This window comes from Bactrocera oleae, chromosome 2, assembly GCF_042242935.1.
Source record: "Bactrocera oleae isolate idBacOlea1 chromosome 2, idBacOlea1, whole genome shotgun sequence".
Lineage (NCBI taxonomy): Eukaryota > Metazoa > Arthropoda > Insecta > Diptera > Tephritidae > Bactrocera > Bactrocera oleae.
The window spans coordinates 37,264,197-37,285,489 of NC_091536.1; the positions used below are offsets into that span (position 1 = coordinate 37,264,197).

Sequence of the window (21,293 nt, forward strand, 5' to 3'; positions counted from 1 at the left end):
TTTTGAGAATAGAAAAAAGTCGCAGGGAGCTAAATCTCGTGAATACGATGGTTGAGCCATGGTTACGGTTTGTCTTTGATCAATAAATCACGATACGCGACATTTAGGCAATTCACAAGCATTGTCGTATGTCTTATGTTGTATTTCAATAGTCTTAAAAAATACGACACCTGTGAGCACCCCTTAATCGTTGTATGTCATATTGTGTCATAATTCTACACTTCATCAGCTGATAATTAAAAATTAAGAATACAAAAATGCCACGAGAAAGTGACAAAAATAAAATTATAGCTTCTTTATGTGAAAATCATGCATTGACTTAATTAGGATTTGAATCAAGTAAGTATTTGTATACATTTCTTCATTCAATACAAATATTTACACTTTGGCAGGTGAGGAAGAAGACGAAGCTATTAAAAGTTTTTTAATAAGCATGAGCTGCTTGCTGAGCAACCGAAGAAGCGTTGATTTCGGCTAACCAAAGTGTTCCAGTTGGCAGCGAAATGTGCTAAGGAATTTTGACGAAAACAGATTCAATCAGATACTTCGTGTTCGCCCGAAAGGAATGCGAACGTATCTTAGAATTAATTAAAAATGACGCTGTTTTTAAAACAAGTTCAAGTGCTACACAACTTCCAATCAAATTGCAACTCAAAACAGTGCTGTATCGGTTGGGATCTTCCGGCGATGGACAATCTGTTCGCAAAGTGGCTTCTTTATTCAGTGTGGGTGATGGAGGCACTATTAAAAATGTAACACAACGAATTTATAAAGCCATATTGCGATTAAAAAATGAGTTTTTATACTGGCCCAATGAAAGAGAGAGGCTGGAGATTGCGTCCGCAACTGCAAAAGAAATACCAGGGTGTGTAGGTTACATCGATGGTTCCGAAATAAAGTTAGCCGAAACTCCAGTTAGGCAGGTAACGATTGGTTACCCAGGCAGTGTACATTACGCGAAAATATTTTCAAATTGTTCACTCGCAAAACATCCGGAACGAACTGAAACCATATTTAATAACGCCTTTCCGGCAAAACAGCGTTGAACATACAAAAGATAAAGGGATTCATTTCGTATTTTTCCAAATACCGCGTACGAATTGAGAATTGTTTTGATCTTTTGAAAGAGAAGTTCGGTAGCTTGAAGGAGCTTAAATTTAGAATGCTCTCAACGTCAAATAAGAAGGAATGCAATGACTGGATTATGGTGTGTTGTATTCTTCACAACATGTTAATAAATTTCGAAACAGATAATGGAAACAGCAATGAAGTTTCGATGCCTCAATTTTCTTTATCATCAGGGAAAATTAGGAGAAGAAATTACTTGCTTCGATATATACAAAATCAAAATGCTTACACATATATGTATGTTCTATTCTATATTCTATATTCTTTAATCATACAATTTAATAAAACTAGGTACATTCATTGCAACATGGTTTTCATTGTATTTTCATATATTGTATATACTTCAAAAGGTTCTAAGAACGATTAATATATCAAAAAAATTTATAATAACATAAAAGCTTCATTTTAAACATAAAAAACACCAAAAAATAACTTCATAACAAATGTGAACGAAAAATGTAATAAATAATATAATTACGTATATTTAAGTCTAAATTCCTCCATTGCCAACCTCTCCTGCATTTGCCATTTCATTTTTTCTATTTGTAATTTATCGTAAATTTCTCTTTTTTTTAGCTCAATTTCTCTTTCCTTTAACTCTAGTTCTTTTTCTTTAATTGACATTTCCCCTTCCCTTGCTGCCACATCCATCTCTAACTTTTGCTTCCATATCTTCGCAATCTCGCCATGAACCTCTAAAATATCCGACAAGGCAGTTTTGGAATAAATTCCCTTCTACCTTCGACTTTGCGTTTGTGCCACATCTTCAACTTCAGCTGAACTGGCCGCTTCTTCTGCTTCCAATAGACTTGTTGAGTCGTTTTCTATTAGGGTCATCAAGCTGTCTTCCACTACTGCAGAACTATTTGATCTGCTGCCGAAAATGTCCTCCAACTCCTCATAGAACCAACATATTTTGTGTAAAATATCTAAAGAAAAAATTATGGTCACAACTAAAAAAAATGGGATTTCATTTAAAGAATTTACTTTTTAATTTACTGTTGACCTTTTCCAAGCTTTTGCCTTATTATAACTTGTGCGCATGTTGCGAACTTTTGCGCGCACTATTTTCCATCCTACCGCCACCTGCCTTTCTTGGATTTTGCATGCGAAACAACAACAGTGCTGATATGACAGTCATAAAAAAATAAGACAATATGACGATATGACACAATACAAGTATGACACCTTGTGAATACCCTAATTTCTTTTGCTCTAAATTTAACAAACTTCGCTGCCACACGTTTCATGCCCAATACATTCGAGAAAATTCAATGGCATAAGCCGATTGATGTATTAACATCCTTTGCAACTTCCCTAATAGTGATTCGACGATTTTTAAGAACAATTTTTTCACTGTTTCGATGTATTCTTCGCTTGTTGACATGGTCGTTTGTACCACCTAAACACTTTTTTGAGACAAAGTGGACTCGCCGAAGCCACAGTCAACATTTCAAATGCCTTGAAACACTTTATTCCATTTTTAAATCAAAATTTAATACATATTTCTTCTTTCAAAAGTCAAAAATCGATAACACCGATGAGGTGGGGCGAATTTAACGCATATTTGGTTTATGGTTTATTTCTAAATACACAAGCAATAAATTATGCACGGAATTATAATATATTTCACTAACCGCAGTGTGTCCTTCGATGACAAAGCTCGAATATGATTTGAAATAGCTTATATGCACAAATATTGGCATTAACCGTACAGATCAGCACACGAGAATAGGTGAACTCCACACTGCAGTTTACAAACAACAAGTATGTTGATAACTTAGTATATGTAGTTTGTGCCTACTTGGCCTGGAATGGCAACATATAAATCGCACAAACAAGGAAGCAGAAACTGTATAGCGGGAAATGTATGTATGTAAATAAAATGCGACACAATTCAAAAGCATATAAAGAAATTAGAATTAAAACATACAACTGTAAAATAAACATAGAAGTTAAATAAGGGTAGGCCCGAATCTACAACATCCCCGCCCGCGTGAATCAACCTGATTCCCCACCATCAATGTCCAGAACAGCAAGTTTGGAGACTGCGCGTCATTTCACTCCACTGGAAGTTCGTATGTCTGCTCATCGCACCTCGCCATCAAGCCCAGGGCACACTGGAAGGTGGAGCCTTCTCTCGGCACCATTCTTGCCGTGGAATACTACTACTATCAACGGCTTTATTACTCGGCGATATTCAGTAATCCACCTGTTCCAAAAATGGTTCCTCAATTGACGAGCGATACGCCACTGCTTACGTGATACACAAGTTTTTTCCAGTTCGGTGTCTACTATCGGAGTGTGTGCTACAATTGCGGCTCCCAGTATGAAATCATTGGGAGTTAAGGCCGCACCTCGTCAATTCACGAAATTACGTATAGTAATGATACAGGAGTCGGTACTTAAGTCATGAGCCAGTTCTAGGTGCACAGTTCGCACAGTGAGGCACGTAAATAGTGCCACCTATCTCTTCTCAGTGCTGCGCCGAACAGTGACAGTTAGCTGTCCAAAATAAACAAGTCCTGTGTAGCTAATCGGTCTCACGTAGGGAGTGAGTCTGTCCACAGGAAGCAGTCCAGGGAGCTTCTAAGTTCTGGTGGTACATGAGGGTGTGATGATGTAACACCAATAGCCTTGTAAATGCATGATTTGGCAGAAGAAGAATAGGACGGAGTATGCTAACGGGCTGTTGCGGGAAATGTCCTGACCGTTTTCGATGGACTGGATCTCTGTTGCATACACTTCACGTTGTACTAGGTGGCATAAGAGACGGCATAATACTTCTTTAGCGACCATAGCATTAGTCTAGCTGTCCGCGGCGGCGATAATTGTTGATGAAGCCTAAAAGCCAGGTAACGGCTCTTACCAATCTTATATAAACATTTAGTCTGTAGCTCTTCATCAGGTTCATAATTTCCAACGACTATACATCGGCAGAGGGCCAAATTTGCTCACCCTGCTGCAGGAATGGGGGACTACGTGACCAACGCACCGCTGGACTAAAATTGATGCAATCATTTATACGAGTAGCTTCGTCGGCTACGTTGAGCTAAGTGGGCAGCCATCTCATTTTAGAAACGCTTGTAGTGGCCAATATTTCTGCTATTCCATGCTGAACGAAAGGCTGGTACTTGTTTACGCCACTTCTCCCAGACAGCGTTAACGTTGTTTGGCAACAGGTCGTTCCACTGGATGTCATGTTTCCATAACTCACGCATATGTAGTTTGGCGCCAATAAGGAAGTTGCTCAGAAATCCTAGAGGATCGAAAATCGACATTACAATGCTTAGGAGTTCTCTTTTAGTCGGACGTCTTTCTCCAATTTCCACTGCTTCACCAACATTATGAAATTTCAATTTAAAACGAAAACAATTTGACGATGACCGCCAAACCAAACCAAGCACCCTCTCTCCAAAGAAACCTTCTTTATTATCAATTAGACGTACGACATCAGAACCATTGAGGGCGCCAACTACTCTTGATCCATTGGATGTAAAATTGAGAAGCTCAAAACCAGCATCCATATGAATCGTTCGGACCTCTTGGGATATAGAGATATCCTCCTCTTACGAGCAGAAGCTATCAACGAAGTCATCGACATAGTGGTGGTCCAATATCGCCTTAATCGCACGGGCAGTGGTTCTGCGATCATCCTGGTGCTCCAGCGCGTTTTTGACATAATCTGCGGCACAATGTGAACAGGCAACACCAAACGTCATCACGCTCATTTCGTAAGCGCCAGAGAAACCGCTGTGCGTATATATCGCCTTCTCGTGTAAGGATTTGGTAAAATATTATATCTCCTTGATGTCTACACATAACATCGCCTTCACGAAAATGGAATAATATCGACGGCAAGGGCCGATATTCTTGTGGACGCTTCAGGAGCTGTGAATTGAGGGAGATTCCATTTACCTCAGCTGCGGCGTCAAATACCATGCGCAGCTTTCCGGGTTTGTTGGGATTGGCAACGGTAAAGTGCGGCAAATACCAAGTATTAGGGGTAGACATAGCGGCTTCCACTGGCAGCAATTTCCGAGCGTATTTCTTTCTGACGTAGGAGTCCATGATGATGTTCTTGTACTGAGTGCCGAAAATTGCATGTCGACGCATCCTAGACGTTTCAACGCTGTCTAGACGTTTCAACGCCATGTTGTAGCTGTCAGGTAATCTAACGTTGTCAGTTCTCCATATGAGACCTGTTTCAAACCGTCCATCAACGCGGCATGTGGCGGACTTCAGGATAGCTCTGGCCCGAGTGTCCGCTTCACTCTCTAAAGGGGGTGCGGCTTTGACACCGAAATTCTCGGTCTTGAAGAAGTCAGTTACCATATTGTAGAGAGACTGATCAGCTTGGCGGTTCATAAACAAACACGATGCTGTAGATGGTAGCGTAGTTGAAGTTGGGCCAAACACCACCGAACCCAATTCCGTATGGGCAATAAGTGGACCATGCGGGTTTACCTTCATAGTTGTCGATGTTAATCCCAAATGGCAATGATCAAGTCCAATCAATAGTCTGGGTTTGACCTGGGCATAAGGTTGTACTGGAAGTCGGCTTACATGTTTAAAGTTGTGATGCTGCCTTGGTGCAGCATTGCCCACGGCTTCATGTAGGAGCTTATGATGCACCTCCGGCAACCTTCAATTGAACATAACTTGCGACGTTGGCACTTTCACGTACTGTGACCCAAATTGAGACAAGTAAAACACAAGCGATGCCGTTTCGCTTCTGTTGGACACTGAACATTCTAAAAAATGCGCACACTCTGCTGGCTTATGATGCCTCCGACAAATTGGACATCTCATAGATCGTTGCTGCTGGACTGTGCGCAGAACTGGGCGGTACTTCGATTCCTTTGACGAACTATCATAACAAACCGTACAAATTATATTGACTAATTTCGGCGGAGTGTAACGGGAATCGGTAGGCTACGACAACAGTTCACTATAGCCGGCGAATGGTGTCTTGTTAATTGAACGATTCCCAAATGTACTGTTGTCATCGATGATTGAGATAATGGAACCTCGGCATCAACACTGCTGTTGGGTGTATCCAAGTTAGACGCTGCACCACGCGACAAACTGCAGTTTACAAACAACAAGCTTGCAGATAACCTAACATATGTAGCTTATGCCTACCTGTTTATGCCAAGGGAGAATGGCAAACATATAAATCGCACAAACAAGGAAGCAGAAACTATATATCGGGAAATGTATGTATGTAAAGGAATGCGACACAATTCAAGAGCATATAAAGAAATTGGAGTTGAAACAAACAACTGTAAAATAAGTATAACGTGACAACCTTTTCTGTTGTCAAAAACAAACTACTAATCGAAATTGGTTCCTAATGCAAGCACATGATAAACATATGTGCCGATTATAACAAAAATAAAATATCGATAATCGAGTGTACACAGCCCGCGAATAATCAAAATTCACCTTTTCCTTTGAACACACCTCGTACACCAAAAATTTTAAAAGTCAGTTCTGTATAATTGAGTTATAGGATTAAAAATTATAATAGAAGTGATATATATACTTGTATGTAAGCTTCTTCGTGCGAAAGAAAATAAAACATATAAAAATTCAGGTGAACGTGCATAGTAGGTAAACACATTGTTAATCCATAGTCCCGTTACACTGCACTTTGCATACAATAATTTAAGAAATGGTTATTGTTTCCTATGAAGAGTAAAATATGTCTAACTTGGATGTAATAACATAAGCGCTGCTCTTTATAAATGCATTTTAGTTTTGGACGAAATGAAAACTAAACAATTTTTGACTTTACACTATGGTAGCTGCGCAGGACAAAACCGAACTAGAGCCATATTAACTTTGATTGCCACCTTCATAAAATCACCCACATTTATTGAATTAGTATATAACATTTAACAACTTATTGTCAGGGCGTACGGTAATGGTTATTGGTTCTGCATACTTCACAATCAAGTCATTTACTCGAATTCGAACAGTCTGCGCTCCTAGGGAGTGAACTAAAATAATAAGATGCGCCAAAGCAATCTAAGCATTATTACAACTTCCTTAATTACAAATTGCTGGCACATATACTGACACCAAAACGCCATGAGCTGAATTTATGTTTACTTTGATCTGGAACATTAAAAAAAAACTTATTTTTAAAGTTTCGTTATCTGGACGACGTAATTGGAAAATGCAACCCAATTGATTAGAATCAATCCCCTTCGAATGTGTATTCGTCAGATTAAAAATGTTATTAAATAAATTCAATGATTTGAAGTAACTTTTTGACTAAAACTGATAAAAAAGTTTCATTACGAAAATAAGCCAAGAACTTAATTTAAGCTATACAATGAGTGATCCACCTTTTTCAATAGCCTTTTGTTTGATAGATCACGCATGAGTTATGCCAAGTTGTCATGTTATTTTTTGTTCAGTATTGTTCGAACAACGTTTACAAATCGTTCAACTTTATTCCGAAAACTCACACTCCGTAAAAAATGTTTTTCACTCACTTCGCTCAACTTATGGTCGACATAATCGGCCTACTGAGCGTACTATTCGCAACACCATCACCCATCTTGAGATCCAGCATTCATTATTGGACAATATTCGACCGAATAGATCACGACCAGCACGCAGTGTAGAAAATATAGCGGCCGTAGCTTAGAGTGTACACGAAGACCGTGGAGAGTCAACTCGAGTGCGTTGGCAGCAACTCGGACTGACATTGCCACAACGCTGCTAAGACCCGTGGAACGAATTGGTTGTGGTATAGGCTGTCGATGCTCCAATCCGCGGGCGTACCGCACGAGTTGAGGTCATGTGCGTGGCTGCGAAGGATAGGCGGCCAACCGACGTCGCGCCTCGATGTGCGATGAAGTAGCGTGTAATGTGGCCTGCTGCAAATTTGGCACAGACCCGTGAGTCTCATGCGTATGCGATAGGCAGTTTAGACAATGCTCGTGTGCCTGGGCAACTTGCTGTTGTTGCAACGGTCGCATACCCTTAAAAATCCCACAATGTTGCAGACGGTGTGGGCGCCGACATATAAGACATCGTATGCGATGTGCCTCTGAAGGCAGTGATGATAGAGTCGGTGATGATCGCGTGCCACCGCGAGAAGTGGGTGCAGGTGCTGTTGCAGGGGTAGTTGCAGCCGCAGCTCCGGGAGTTGGGGAAGGCCCAGTGCGTGACACGTTAGTAGCCGAACGCACAGTTGGCGTTGGAGTCATTGGTGTATCCACGTTCATGCTAAGCTGTATTAAAGAGTTGTTTGATTATGCAGATCCGTCATATAAACGATATGGATGATCGTGCCACATGCGGGTCGTCGTATTGATAGACCATTTTTTATTAGTCATTTGATACTTTTGCGGGTATTAGCGAGTTTTTGGGTTTTTTGTTTCTTGATTTAATTATTTTATTGTATTGCGGTATCGGTTGATTGCTTTCGATTTGCTGTGTCGCTATTAGCGGCGGTTGGTAGAAAGCACAGCTTCACAAGCAGTATGGTTAGCTTTCCGCTTTGCGTACGAAGATCACCTACTCGCTACCCGTAATGTAGCTAGGTAGGAGGTAGACAATCATCATGGATGATGACACAATCTCCAAGTTTTGGCGCTTGTTTAGGAATCTTCCAACGGTACCTTTTATGGAAATCCTTTACGTATTCTTCTTTCCATCGGCGACAGGAATCGTGATGGAGAATTTAAGTTTTTTCCCCGGCAGTTACGGCTGTGAAATCAGAAGGATCTTGCGAGAGGATTGTGAGAGGCCGTGAATTGAGAAGGGATTCAATTCGAATTGATAATGTCGTGAATTCTTAGTAATTTAATTTTTAATTTACAGCTACCTTTTTGAAGTGGACTTTGAAGCTTTTTACAGCTGATTCCCATAAACCACCCATATGAGGAGCGCTTGGGGGTATAAATTGCCAAATAAATGCCTTGGGGCGTGTACTTTTCTACAACCTCAGGTGAGACTTGTTTAATAAAGTCCAAAAACTGTTTTTCGGTGGATCTTTGAGCGCCGATAAACGTTTTACCATTATCGCTCATTATTTTCGATGGAAAGCCTCGTCGCTCGACGAAGCTAGCAAATGCCGCAAGGAAAGCCTCCATTGTGAGACTAGTACAAAGCTTAAGGTGCACTGCTTTTGTCGTAAAACAGACATAAACAGCCACATGTCCTTCCATCAGATTAAGAGACCTTAACATGGACGCCTTTATTTGAAAAGGCCCAGCAAAATCCCTGCATATGGCGGTTTTTGTAACCAGGCTAGTACAATTACCGAATAGGACCACAGCTATAGTTTGTATCTTGCGATGTTTAAATGCATTCGCACCATGAATACTAGTTTGGCTAGTAGTTGCGCTCCACACAGTTCAAGTCGTTTTTTTTTTGCTACTAGTATGTGGCTTGTGGTCGCAATGTCGCCTTGTGTGCGAACGTAAATAATGGCGCAATATGCTTTTTCAGAGGCATCACAGAAACCATGTAGTTCGACTTTGTGCTCTGGGGCATAGTTTACCTATCGAGGAATTTGTATCTGTGTGATATCATTTAGATTGCTCCCAAACCGGGACCACTTTTCTAAACGAAGTGGTTTAACTTGTTCGTCCCAATCGGCTCCATTTAGCCTTCATTCTTGTATTATGATTTTGGCTTGTATCATAATTGGCGAAAGCCATCCTGCGGGGTCGAAAAGTTGTGCCACGAATTTAAGGAAATGAGTATCTAAAATATTAGGGTGATTCGCAATTATCTCTTTTAACGGAAACCCTGCGGTTTTGTGGGCTTGTGTCACTTGTGCTAGTGGTTCGTATGCTTGTGGAAGACTGTGACATCTAGACAGGATATCGTCTTTCGTTTTTAACACCTGGGTTGCCAGAGGAAATTCTGACATTGTGTTTTTTGCCAATGCGTGCAGTCTTCGAATGGCTAGATATGGAGCACTGTTAACGCCGAATGTCACTGTTTTAATTTGTAGTCGCATAGTGGATCATTAGGGGATTTTCGGAAAATAGTTTGCTAAAAATCTTGATCGTCTTAATGTACGACTGTTTGCCTATACATCTTTGCGACGTCCCCGTTGAATACGTATTCGAATATACGCCAATTTAAAATGAGGAGCATTAAATCTGGTTGGAGTGTGGGTCCCGAAAATAGAATATCATTTAGAGAATTTCCTGAGCTAGTGGATATTGAGGCATCTAAGACCACTTTGACTTTTGTTGTTTTTTTTTCAGGATTTACTTCTGCGAGATGAGACAAGTAATATTAGTAATATTTGCCATTTATGATTTTTTCGCCTGCGCTTACTTCCTCCATGTGGTCTAAATGAAGGTATTCTTCAAATACGTCACCGTATTCTGGCTTAAGCTCACCTTTTTTAAGAAAGTTTTTTTTCCTACGTAAAAACTGCTGCATTGCAGAGGTGAGAGAATGACCTAAGGCGAGTGTGTTTCGAAATGTTTGTTGTTTTAATGGTAGTCATACGACGTACCGACCATTATCTGATCTAGTAGTTGCGGCTTTGTAAAAATCTGCACAAAACTGATCTTCAGGGGGTTGTGATTGATAGGGGGCGGAGCTCTTCTAACTCCCAAAATTTTGAATTGTGAATTGAGGTATTGATTTGAGATTTCCTCAACTTGAGTGGTCATGGTAGTAACTGGTTTCATAACGAGTCCACTTAGGACCCAACCAAAAATAGTATTTTGCGCCAGAAGTGTGTTTGAAATTTTCTCAATACCTTCGAGTATTATCTGTGGTGTGAGATCGCTGCCTAATAGAAGATTTATTTGAGCGGGAATATTGCAGTTGAGATCAGATAGCTTTAGGTGTGAAACCATTTGCTTGCTATTTATGTGATAGCTTGGAAGCATATTTGTTAGTTGCGGTAAGACAATAGCTTCTGGTTAAATGCGCTTATTCGCTTTGGGGAAAATTAGGGTAATGGAGCAAATTTTGTTTGAGTTTTGGACTACTTTTCCGCCAATTATCGTGATTTTAAAATTGGCTAATTTTGTGGGCCGTTGTAGCATATTTTTTGCCGCTATAAATGATCGTTGTGACCCTTGGTCTATTAAGGCCCCAAGCGTAAACAGGTGTTCGATGGAGACAACTGCTGTGGGTAGTAGTACTCTACTTTTCACTGTGTAGCGTTTGGGTTTTTAGTGTCTTTGAGCAGCATGGTCCTTCTTGGCAATTTTCGGGATTTCGCACTTCGGGATTTGCTGTTGCAACTAAACCAGTGGCTCTTTTCATATTTGCGGTGTTTGGGGGTGAGCTGGAAAAAGTGTTATAATGAAGCATAGAATGATGTCGTTTATGACAATAAGCGCAATTAAATTTGCTTTCGCACTCTTTAAGTTAATGCGCATGTGACAGGCAGTTTGTCTTTCTGTTCTTACAAAATTGATTCGATCGGTAATATTAATTTTTTTGAATTTTTCGCAAGATTTGAGCTTATGTCCCCCTGTACATACAAGTAGTTCGCATGACGTTTGTTTGTACTGTTCGGGTGTGAATGTTTGATTTCTGAAGAAGCTTCTTTTAAGTTGTTGTTGCTACAGGCTTGGGCTTCTATGTAGGTCGTGTTGAACGGTTTTCTTTCTGACCATTATTATCTATCTTTTCTGCGATTTCGTATTAGGTTATTAAAAAGTCTTTCATCTGTTGCCACGTTAGGCATTTTTTTCGAGATGAGAGCGATTGCTCCCACAAAAGTAACGCTTTTTCTAGTAAACCGGCGGTGCATATATTTACCAGTATTGGGTCCCAGCTGTCTGTGGGAATATTTTGTGTCGTTAGAACCGACAAACAATTTGAAACAGTGGATAGTACTTCAACCAATTCTTCACTTGTTTCTTTTTGAATTTTTGGCCAGTTTATTAGTGTCGTTACTTGTTTATCGACCAATATTCTTTCATTTTCATATCTAGATTTTAGAGCTTCCCATGCCAAATTGAAATTATCGTCATTTAGTGCGAACTGTTTGACTATTACACCTGCTTGACCTTTCGTTTTGTATCGAAGTGATACAATTTTTGTGCATTTGATAATTTTGGGTGGTTTATGTAAACGGTTGTAAACATCTCCCGGAAGGGCGGCCATTGTTCATAACCCCCATGAAAGATTTCTGTGTCACATGCGGGCACCTTGAGATGGATGCCTGAATTTTACTTTTGACATTGAATTTGTGGCAGCTTTACTCTCGGATGTGGAGTAGGTGCAACTGCTATAATTAATTTTAATTGAATTCGAATATACGCCAATTTAAAATGAGGAGCATTAAATCTGGTTGGAGTGTGGGTCCCGTAAATAGAATATCATTTAGAGAATTTCCTGAGCTAGTGGATATTGAGGCATCTAAGACCACTTTGACTTTTGTTGTTTTTTTTTCAGGATTTACTTCTGCGAGATGAGACAAGTAATATTAGTAATATTTGCCATTTATGATTTTTTCGCCTGCGCTTACTTCCTCCATGTGGTCTAAATGAAGGTATTCTTCAAATACGTCACCGTATTCTGGCTTAAGCTCACCTTTTTTAAGAAAGTTTTTTTTCCTACGTAAAAACTGCTGCACTGCAGAGGTGAGAGAATGACCTAAGGCGAGTGTGTTTCGAAATGTTTGTTGTTTTAATGGTAGTCATACGACGTACCGACCATTATCTGATCTAGTAGTTGCGGCTTTGTAAAAATCTGCACAAAACTGATCTTCAGGGGGTTGTGATTGATAGGGGGCGGAGCTCTTCTAACTCCCAAAATTTTGAATTGTGAATTGAGGTATTGATTTGAGATTTCCTCAACTTGAGTGGTCATGGTAGTAACTGGTTTCATAACGAGTCCACTTAGGACCCAACCAAAAATAGTATTTTGCGCCAGAAGTGTGTTTGAAATTTTCTCAATACCTTCGAGTATTATCTGTGGTGTGAGATCGCTGCCTAATAGAAGATTTATTTGAGCGGGAATATTGCAGTTGAGATCAGATAGCTTTAGGTGTGAAACCATTTGCTTGCTATTTATGTGATAGCTTGGAAGCATATTTGTTAGTTGAGGTAAGACAATAGCTTCTGGTTAAATGCGCTTATTCGCTTTGGGGAAAATTAGGGTAATGGAGCAAATTTTGTTTGAGTTTTGGACTACTTTTCCGCCAATTATCGTGATTTTAAAATTGGCTAATTTTGTGGGCCGTTGTAGCATATTTTTTGCCGCTATAAATGATCGTTGTGATCCTTGGTCTATTAAGGCCCCAAGCGTAAACAGGTGTTCGATGGAGACAACTGCTGTGGGTAGTAGTACTCTACTTTTCACTGTGTAGCGTTTGGGTTTTTAGTGTCTTTGAGCAGCATGGTCCTTCTTGGCAATTTTCGGGATTTCGCACTTCGGGATTTGCTGTTGCAACTAAACCAGTGGCTCTTTTCATATTTGCGCTGTTTGGGGGTGAGCTGGAAAAAGTGTTATAATGAAGCATAGAATGATGTCGTTTATGACAATAAGCGCAATTAAATTTGCTTTCGCACTCTTTAAGTGTATGCGCATGTGACAGGCAGTTTGTCTTTCTGTTCTTACAAAATTGTTTCGATCGGTAATATTAATTTTTTTGAATTTTTCGCAAGATTTGAGCTTATGTCCCCCTGTACATACAAGTAGTTCGCATGACGTTTGTTTGTACTGTTCGGGTGTGAATGTTTGATTTCTGAAGAAGCTTCTTTTAAGTTGTTGTTGCTACAGGCTTGGGCTTCTATGTAGGTCGTGTTGAACGGTTTTCTTTCTGACCATTATTATCTATCTTTTCTGCGATTTCGTATTAGGTTATTAAAAAGTCTTTCATCTGTTGCCACGTTAGGCATTTTTTTCGAGATGAGAGCGATTGCTCCCACAAAAGTAACGCTTTTTCTAGTAAACCGGCGGTGCATATATTTACCAGTATTGGGTCCCAGCTGTCTGTGGGAATATTTTGTGTCGTTAGAACCGACAAACAATTTGAAACAGTGGATAGTACTTCAACCAATTCTTCACTTGTTTCTTTTTGAATTTTTGGCCAGTTTATTAGTGTCGTTACTTGTTTATCGACCAATATTCTTTCATTTTCATATCTAGATTTTAGAGCTTCCCATGCCAAATTGAAATTATCGTCATTTAGTGCGAACTGTTTGACTATTACACCTGCTTGACCTTTCGTTTTGTATCGAAGTGATACAATTTTTGTGCATTTGATAATTTTGGGTGGTTTATGTAAACGGTTGTAAACATCTCCCGGAAGGGCGGCCATTGTTCATAACCCCCATGAAAGATTTCTGTGTCACATGCGGGCACCTTGAGATGGATGCCTGAATTTTACTTTTGACATTGAATTTGTGGCAGCTTTACTCTCGGATGTGGAGTAGGTGCAATTGCTATAATTAATTTTAATTGATCCGAAATCATTGCTTTTCAAACTGGTCTAAGCAGTTTTCGTACTTGGCGTAAGCCGAGGATTTAAAATTTTCAGGTAGATCTGAGTCGTCAGATTCTACTATTGCGTCATATGCAGCTTGGAGACGTGTCCGGAAGTTGCTGAAATTGTCTTTTTTGATCTCTTATATCGATTCAGAATTGTCCTGAATCGGCGAAGATGAAAATCGAGTGCAGTAGCGTATTAGACTGCCACTCTCACTAAATTTGGTGTATGAAATATCTTTCCCCTTTTTTGTTTTGTACCACCTTGCTTTGAGCGTGTAGCTTCTGCAGGTGTACATGGACTCTTTTCTTCAGAAATCATTTTCGGTACTTTTAGAGACTGTGTTGTTTTGGATTCTTTTGAATCTGAGCTCATTTAGAAAATATATTGAAATAAATTTAAAATTTCTCAGTGTCGACCGATGGAATTCAAGTTATATGCTCGTATATATGAATGTGTGAATGAAACTCTTTTAAGTAAATAGAGTTGTTGTTTTATTTCCGACAAACTAATTTTAAATTCCGTATATATGTAACTATTACTTTTGAGTTAATAAGAGTTTTTAATTCGAATTAAGTATCTTAAATACGCGGATCTAGTTACCGGTCGGATTTTTTTTAAATTTATTAACAATCGTACTTTTAATTATATATCGTTTTTATGTCCTTATGTAAGGGTATGTAGGTACACCCTAATGCGTGGACTTGTAGGTATATATTTATGTACTTGTGCAATTGAGAGCTCGTTAAAGAGATCAATGCACTTTGTACCACGAATCATTTGTGCTGACATGTTTGTGCGTAATCCTGCTTGCTTTTGTTTGCCAAAGAACTTTTATCGTTGGATGCACACCGCTGACCGATTACGTTTGCCGATTTAGTACATGTTTACGTTTTTTCTTGTTTGAAATATAAAATTTTAACTTTTTATATATAATTTTAACATCAAAGTTAGTCTAATTAATGCATAGATGCACTATAAAAGCCCCACATTATATACTCTTGGACCAAAGACAGGGAAATATTTTGCAGTTAAGCAATCAAAACGGTCCTTATGATTTCATAAATTTAAGGTGCCAAACCACATTATTTTTAAAACAACACAATCACCAAATCCCATTATATAATACATAATAGCTTACATATTAACGGATATATCAAGCAGAGTCAAAGTTCTAGATAACCAAACGGGAATCACATTGTCACCAGTGCTCATTAATTTTGTTAAGTTACCTTTTAACAAATATTGCATTACGGTAAATTATTATCAGGAAAATATTACCTTCAATTCATTAAGATATCTCATATTAAACCGATATTTTCGATATAAAGTTATTCATATTCATATTTGATTTTATTCAGAGGTTGGAAAGGAAAGGTCAGATTTACTATTTTCAGATGAGCTTTCGCACCTTAAGAATACTATTTTTACTAAGTTTTATTCTTGTACCTAGATCATTGTTTAATTTTTATGTTGTTAAATGAAAGAATTTGATCGAAATTAAAATTATGAGACAGTTTTTAGCCATATTTCACCCATTTTAAAATTATTTGTCGATTAGTTGTTTAAAAATAAAATTTCATTGGAATGCGAAGTCACTTTCACTAAAAACAATTATTAACCGCAGATGACCTTCGTCACTGTGACCTTCTGAATCAAATATAGATTTTGTAGCATAATTTATGGCTTAGATTAACAGTTTATATAAAGTCTAGTAAAAAGAAATACATTATTATAATCTCGCAACATGTTGCTACAGTTTTGTTCATCTAATAGTTGTTTGTAACACACCTATAACTCGGGATAGATAAAGAGTTATACGAGTATATAAGTATATATGATCAGAATGACGAGACGAGTTGAATTTTGAGTGCATTCGAACCATTGCCACGCCCACAAAGTGCCGTTAAGAGAAAACAAATAAAGTGCTATAACTACGCTCCAAATTAAGGCACAAAAGCGTAATTTCGTACGAGTATTACAGTGAAAAGGGGCATCTGTGGTGAGTGTGAATTTCTTCTGATAATAGTGTGCTCTTGACTTCAAACTCTGATAAAATCGCTTCAATACTTACATACGCCCACATATACCTTATATACAGATTTTTAATTCTTCGGTGCCATAAAGTTTGTTGGAATAACGAAAATCAAGAAATGTAGTATATGGTAGTTTGGGTAATACTAATATGGGGGCTAAAGAAATGATTGCAAAAAATAGGGGATTGCCGCACGCACATATACTACTGTAATTTGGTAGGTACATAAAATAACTCCAGATCAAATCGATAACTTAGTGATAATGGCAAAACTGCAACCAGTAAAATTCGTAACCAGGACTTATCAAGCTTTATTGAGATAAAATAAAATGTTGGGATGCGCAACTTAAATAAAAAAGTGCCAATTGCCTGTGCCTAGGCGAAAATTAAAAGATCCGCTTAGCAAAAAGATGTGCGTTCGCGAGTGTCGTTTTCTTACAATAGAATTCTTTATTTTACGTATATTATAAATTAGCCTAAACCTTAACCTAACGGCTTAAACTAGTGGTAAGTACGTATTAGAAAAGGGGTAGGTATAAGTATATTTCAACAGCTTCGTTAATTCATTGTAAAATATTATTGTAATAGATAATGTGTTTTGTAATACTTGTAAGTATAATAATAATTTAAAACTCATTCCAATATTATTCAATTATTCTTTATTTTTTAAAAATAATTTTTAACATATATTTTATTTTAGTTTCGAAAAGTTGCTTGAAGCAACACCGGCCACCTTGACAAGATCATGATCCTTCAACGCTGATTGGCAGACAGTATAATTATTTTCGTTAAATTATGGTAAAAGATTAAATTATGGTAAGAGATTAAGGTTAATATTTTACCTAGTATTATTACGGTAATTATTTTATATAAACTAAAAACTTTATAATTTCAGTTCAAATCCTTACTATTACAATTTATAGTTTCAGCATTTATGACGTCGCTTGACTCAACAGACATCCTGTGGTTGTTCACTTGGCTGTGCATCTTGATGGCCAACGTGTTTCTTTCAGTGAAGCAAATATATTGGAAAGAGCAGCACGCTTATGCGAAACTAATACATTTGCTATATTCTGAAGTGCCTCAGTATTGCTTTCGAAGCAAGAAATCCTGATTTGTTGATTACCTTGGAAATGTACTACGAATCTTTGATAATAATTGAAGATATGTGTCCTACGATTGTACGATTAGCACAATTGGGTATGACCGTACCAAATCGTGAGATGCATGATTTGTTTGATCGTAAATTGCAACGTGAGCAGGAATTCAATGCTAATGATTTGCGTTTATTTGTACAATCGAATATAACCAAATTAAATATTCAGCAAAAACATGTATATGACATAATCATATAACCCGTTTCCAATAATGCAGGAGGATTATATTTCTTGGATGCAGTTGGTGGTAGAGACAAAACGTTCTTCATATAATTGGTTTTAGCGACTAGACGATAGGAACAGAAAATTGCATTGGCACTTGCATCTTCGGGAATCGCTGCTACATTATTATAAGATGGTCAGACCGGACACTTTGCATTAAAATTGCCATTGAATGTACAGGTGATTGAAACTCAAACTTGCAATATTTCGAGAAATTCTGCTAAGGCAAAAGTTTTTCTTGAAGTATTTAATCAAACAATGCAAGATTTACGTAGTAATCAACAGCTTACTGTCAGGGGATTTTCGTCAAACATTGCCTGTCATTCGTCAAATGAAATAACAATTAAAATTATTAAATAACATATTTAATACATAAAATGCTTGGGTCATGGTGTTTGTGGCCAAAATCCTTCGAATAGGCTGGACCGATTTTAATGAAATTTGTTATGGGGTAGGTCTGAGAATTGGCCAACATCTATTTTTCATACCTAAATGTTAAGGGTGGTTCAGCTTAAATATTACTTCTTTTTATTTTTTGGTCCAAATTTTTTGTTTTGATTTTTCACGATTTAGCGCGATCTTTATATTATTCTGTTGCATCCACAGATCCATAAGATGGCAATCAAATACAATAATTGTAATACATATACTATGATGTTCATGTATAGTTCTATCAACCAATCAGTTATTCACGCCAGGTGTCTTCCGTTGTCACTTCTCAACCAGCAAACATCACAGTGTAGGGACAAAAAGAACTCGGCTTATTTTATTCTCATTAAGTCAAGTTCAGTTTATTCTTATAGTGAAATTAACATTATTTCTATCTGCATCTCGAAAACTCGTACTTTTAATGAAGGAAACAACGCTTGCTCGTGCTATAAATGCACCTAAAACTACACTCACCGAATTTTTTTTAATTGTGAAGGCATACGGATGTTTTTGGTGCCTTTGCACAAACACTCCTCTATTCAGTATGCCACTCTGTTTTAAATCGATTGAATCGAAAAAATGGATGATCCTGAAGCAACACACCAATTGATGCAGTATACTTGAGTAAGGTCAAAAGTTAATGAATCCAGTCCAGATCTTCACATATTGAAACCATTTATGTTGGTAAAAATGTGGGATATTATAATAACACTAATGGATTTCTTTCCTTAATATTAATTTATCGGACGAGAAAAAGGTAGTTATAAAACTAAGTCTACGTCCCATAAAATACATTAGTTGATAATATACCATAATTTGATTGTAAACCATTCGTTTTTTAGTTAATGCATGTTGCTTTTTTTTTACGGATGAGTTAATGCTCAACATATTTGCGTCAAAAGGCGAACAAACGGTGTGGAGAAAACCAAATAAAGAGAGGGGTATAGCTAATTTGAGTGCGACTGTCAAACATGGAGGAGGATGTATGATGGTGTGAGGCTGTTCAGCCCACTGAATCGGTAATTTGATTTTTATAGAGGATATTATCAACCAGTATGATTACATAGATATTCTCAATAGAAATTTAGTACCAGGTGCTGAGAAAATGGGAATCCGAACCATTTTTAAGCTTTACACGGACAACGATTCTAAACACAACTCATTTAATGAACGGTTATCACCTTCTAGTAGATATAAAATGGTACCAGTGGGATCCCGGAAAAATAGAACACATGATATAATTTTAAAGTTATGAAGTGTAAATCACAATGCCGGCGGTTTTGGGGTGTGAGCAAGCAGGCTTCCGGCCGTCGATATCCAACGACTGCAATGTTGCAATTGTGGACCACGTGGCCAATGCCTCGGATAAAATTGATGAGCAGATGCGCAGAAATTGATCCGTTAAGGCGAGCACGGAAATTAGCTCGACCGCCAGAGAAAACGACTGCTGAAAAACACATACGAGCACGATCTATTCCACCACTGTTGGGAAAAGATGAAATTGTGCGATGTCATATGCTCGAATTTGGAGAAACATAAAGAAACTAATAAATATGATGAGTTTACCTCAGCGCTCTATAAATTACCCCTTGAGGGAACTCCTTAACGGTATCGTGAAGCTGTAATCTGTACAAAGAAGTACAAAGCTCAAGAACGCCAGTTCACAAAATTAGGTCTTACTGAGTGCTGTAGAAGCAACACAGAAAAGGTTATGTGATAACAGGCAAGCGAGTCGAAATACCCCACTAAAATGAACCAAAAGATGTTCATGGTGTACGGGATGCCAAAGAAAGAAGGAAACACCAAGAGATGAGACTTAGGTTATAGTAAAGCACAAAACCCAAAACAAAAGAAAGCGAAGAAAAAAAAAAAAACGCCAAGCCACCACAGCGGCCGCGACCGGGTGCTCTAGTTAAAGCACAAACTACTGAGAGCGTTTAAAAAAGATGGAAACCTTGAACAGCTTGGAGAAAACACAGGAATACGAAATATATAGGGTATTAGGAGGCCAGGAGCAGATAAGAGCTGTGACTCATGAGCTAACTGTCGAATTTCGTGACTTGGACGAAATCACAACGAAGGGGATATAGCCGAGCCCATTCGCTCGCAAATCAAAAAGCCGAATCTCTTTTTGTTTAATAAAACATGCATAAAAATCATTTGCAGAATAACAAAAGGCGGAAATAAGTCTCCTAGTACAACTGTTAGGCGCTCAAAAAAATTAGATTGGCTGGGTGCTATACAAATTTATGCAGTATTTGAATGTAGTAATGAAAAGAACTAATGAAAATATTACAAATTAACTTACCCCACTGCGAGGCCACACAAGTACTCTTAACGGAAACCGTTTACGAAAAAACAATAGATGTCGTAATAAAATGTGAACAATACAAAATCTCCAGCTTTGATACGTGGGTTTCTGATAACACAAAAAAAGAAGCAATTTGGGCTTGTTGATGATAAAAGTATGCAAGATGCACCATTGACGCAGAAATCTTTCTACACAAGCGTGAAAATTTGCTGAGCTCATTTCTGCAAATATAATTTACAGTAGGTGACTTCAACGCAGGGGCAGAAGAAGCAGAAGTACAATCCAGCAAGGGCAGGCATTATTCAAAGTCTTCATTCTACTGGATATTGTTCTGCTAAACACAGGATACAGGAGCAAGACAAGGAAGATGAGCGAGTGTAAAAAAGGTATAGGCTAAAGAGTGGAAAGAAGACACCATTGATGAATACTTATTTAAGCTCCCGTTGAATGAAAATATACTCGAATTAGAACACCCAAATCAACAGACAAAACTGCCTGTACAACATAATGCAAGATTCGAGGTCCTTAATTACAAGCGCCAACCTGTTAATTTTTTCTGAAAAAATGTTG

The 21,293-nt window shown here is 38.2% G+C and overlaps 1 protein-coding gene across 2 annotated transcripts in view; it reads right to left on the reverse strand.

Annotated features, from left to right (window-relative positions):
• nvd (cholesterol 7-desaturase nvd) overlaps positions 1-21,293 on the reverse strand; it is a 410,950-nt gene that overhangs the window by 140,539 nt on the left and 249,118 nt on the right. The gene's annotated exons all lie outside the window — the stretch shown is intronic.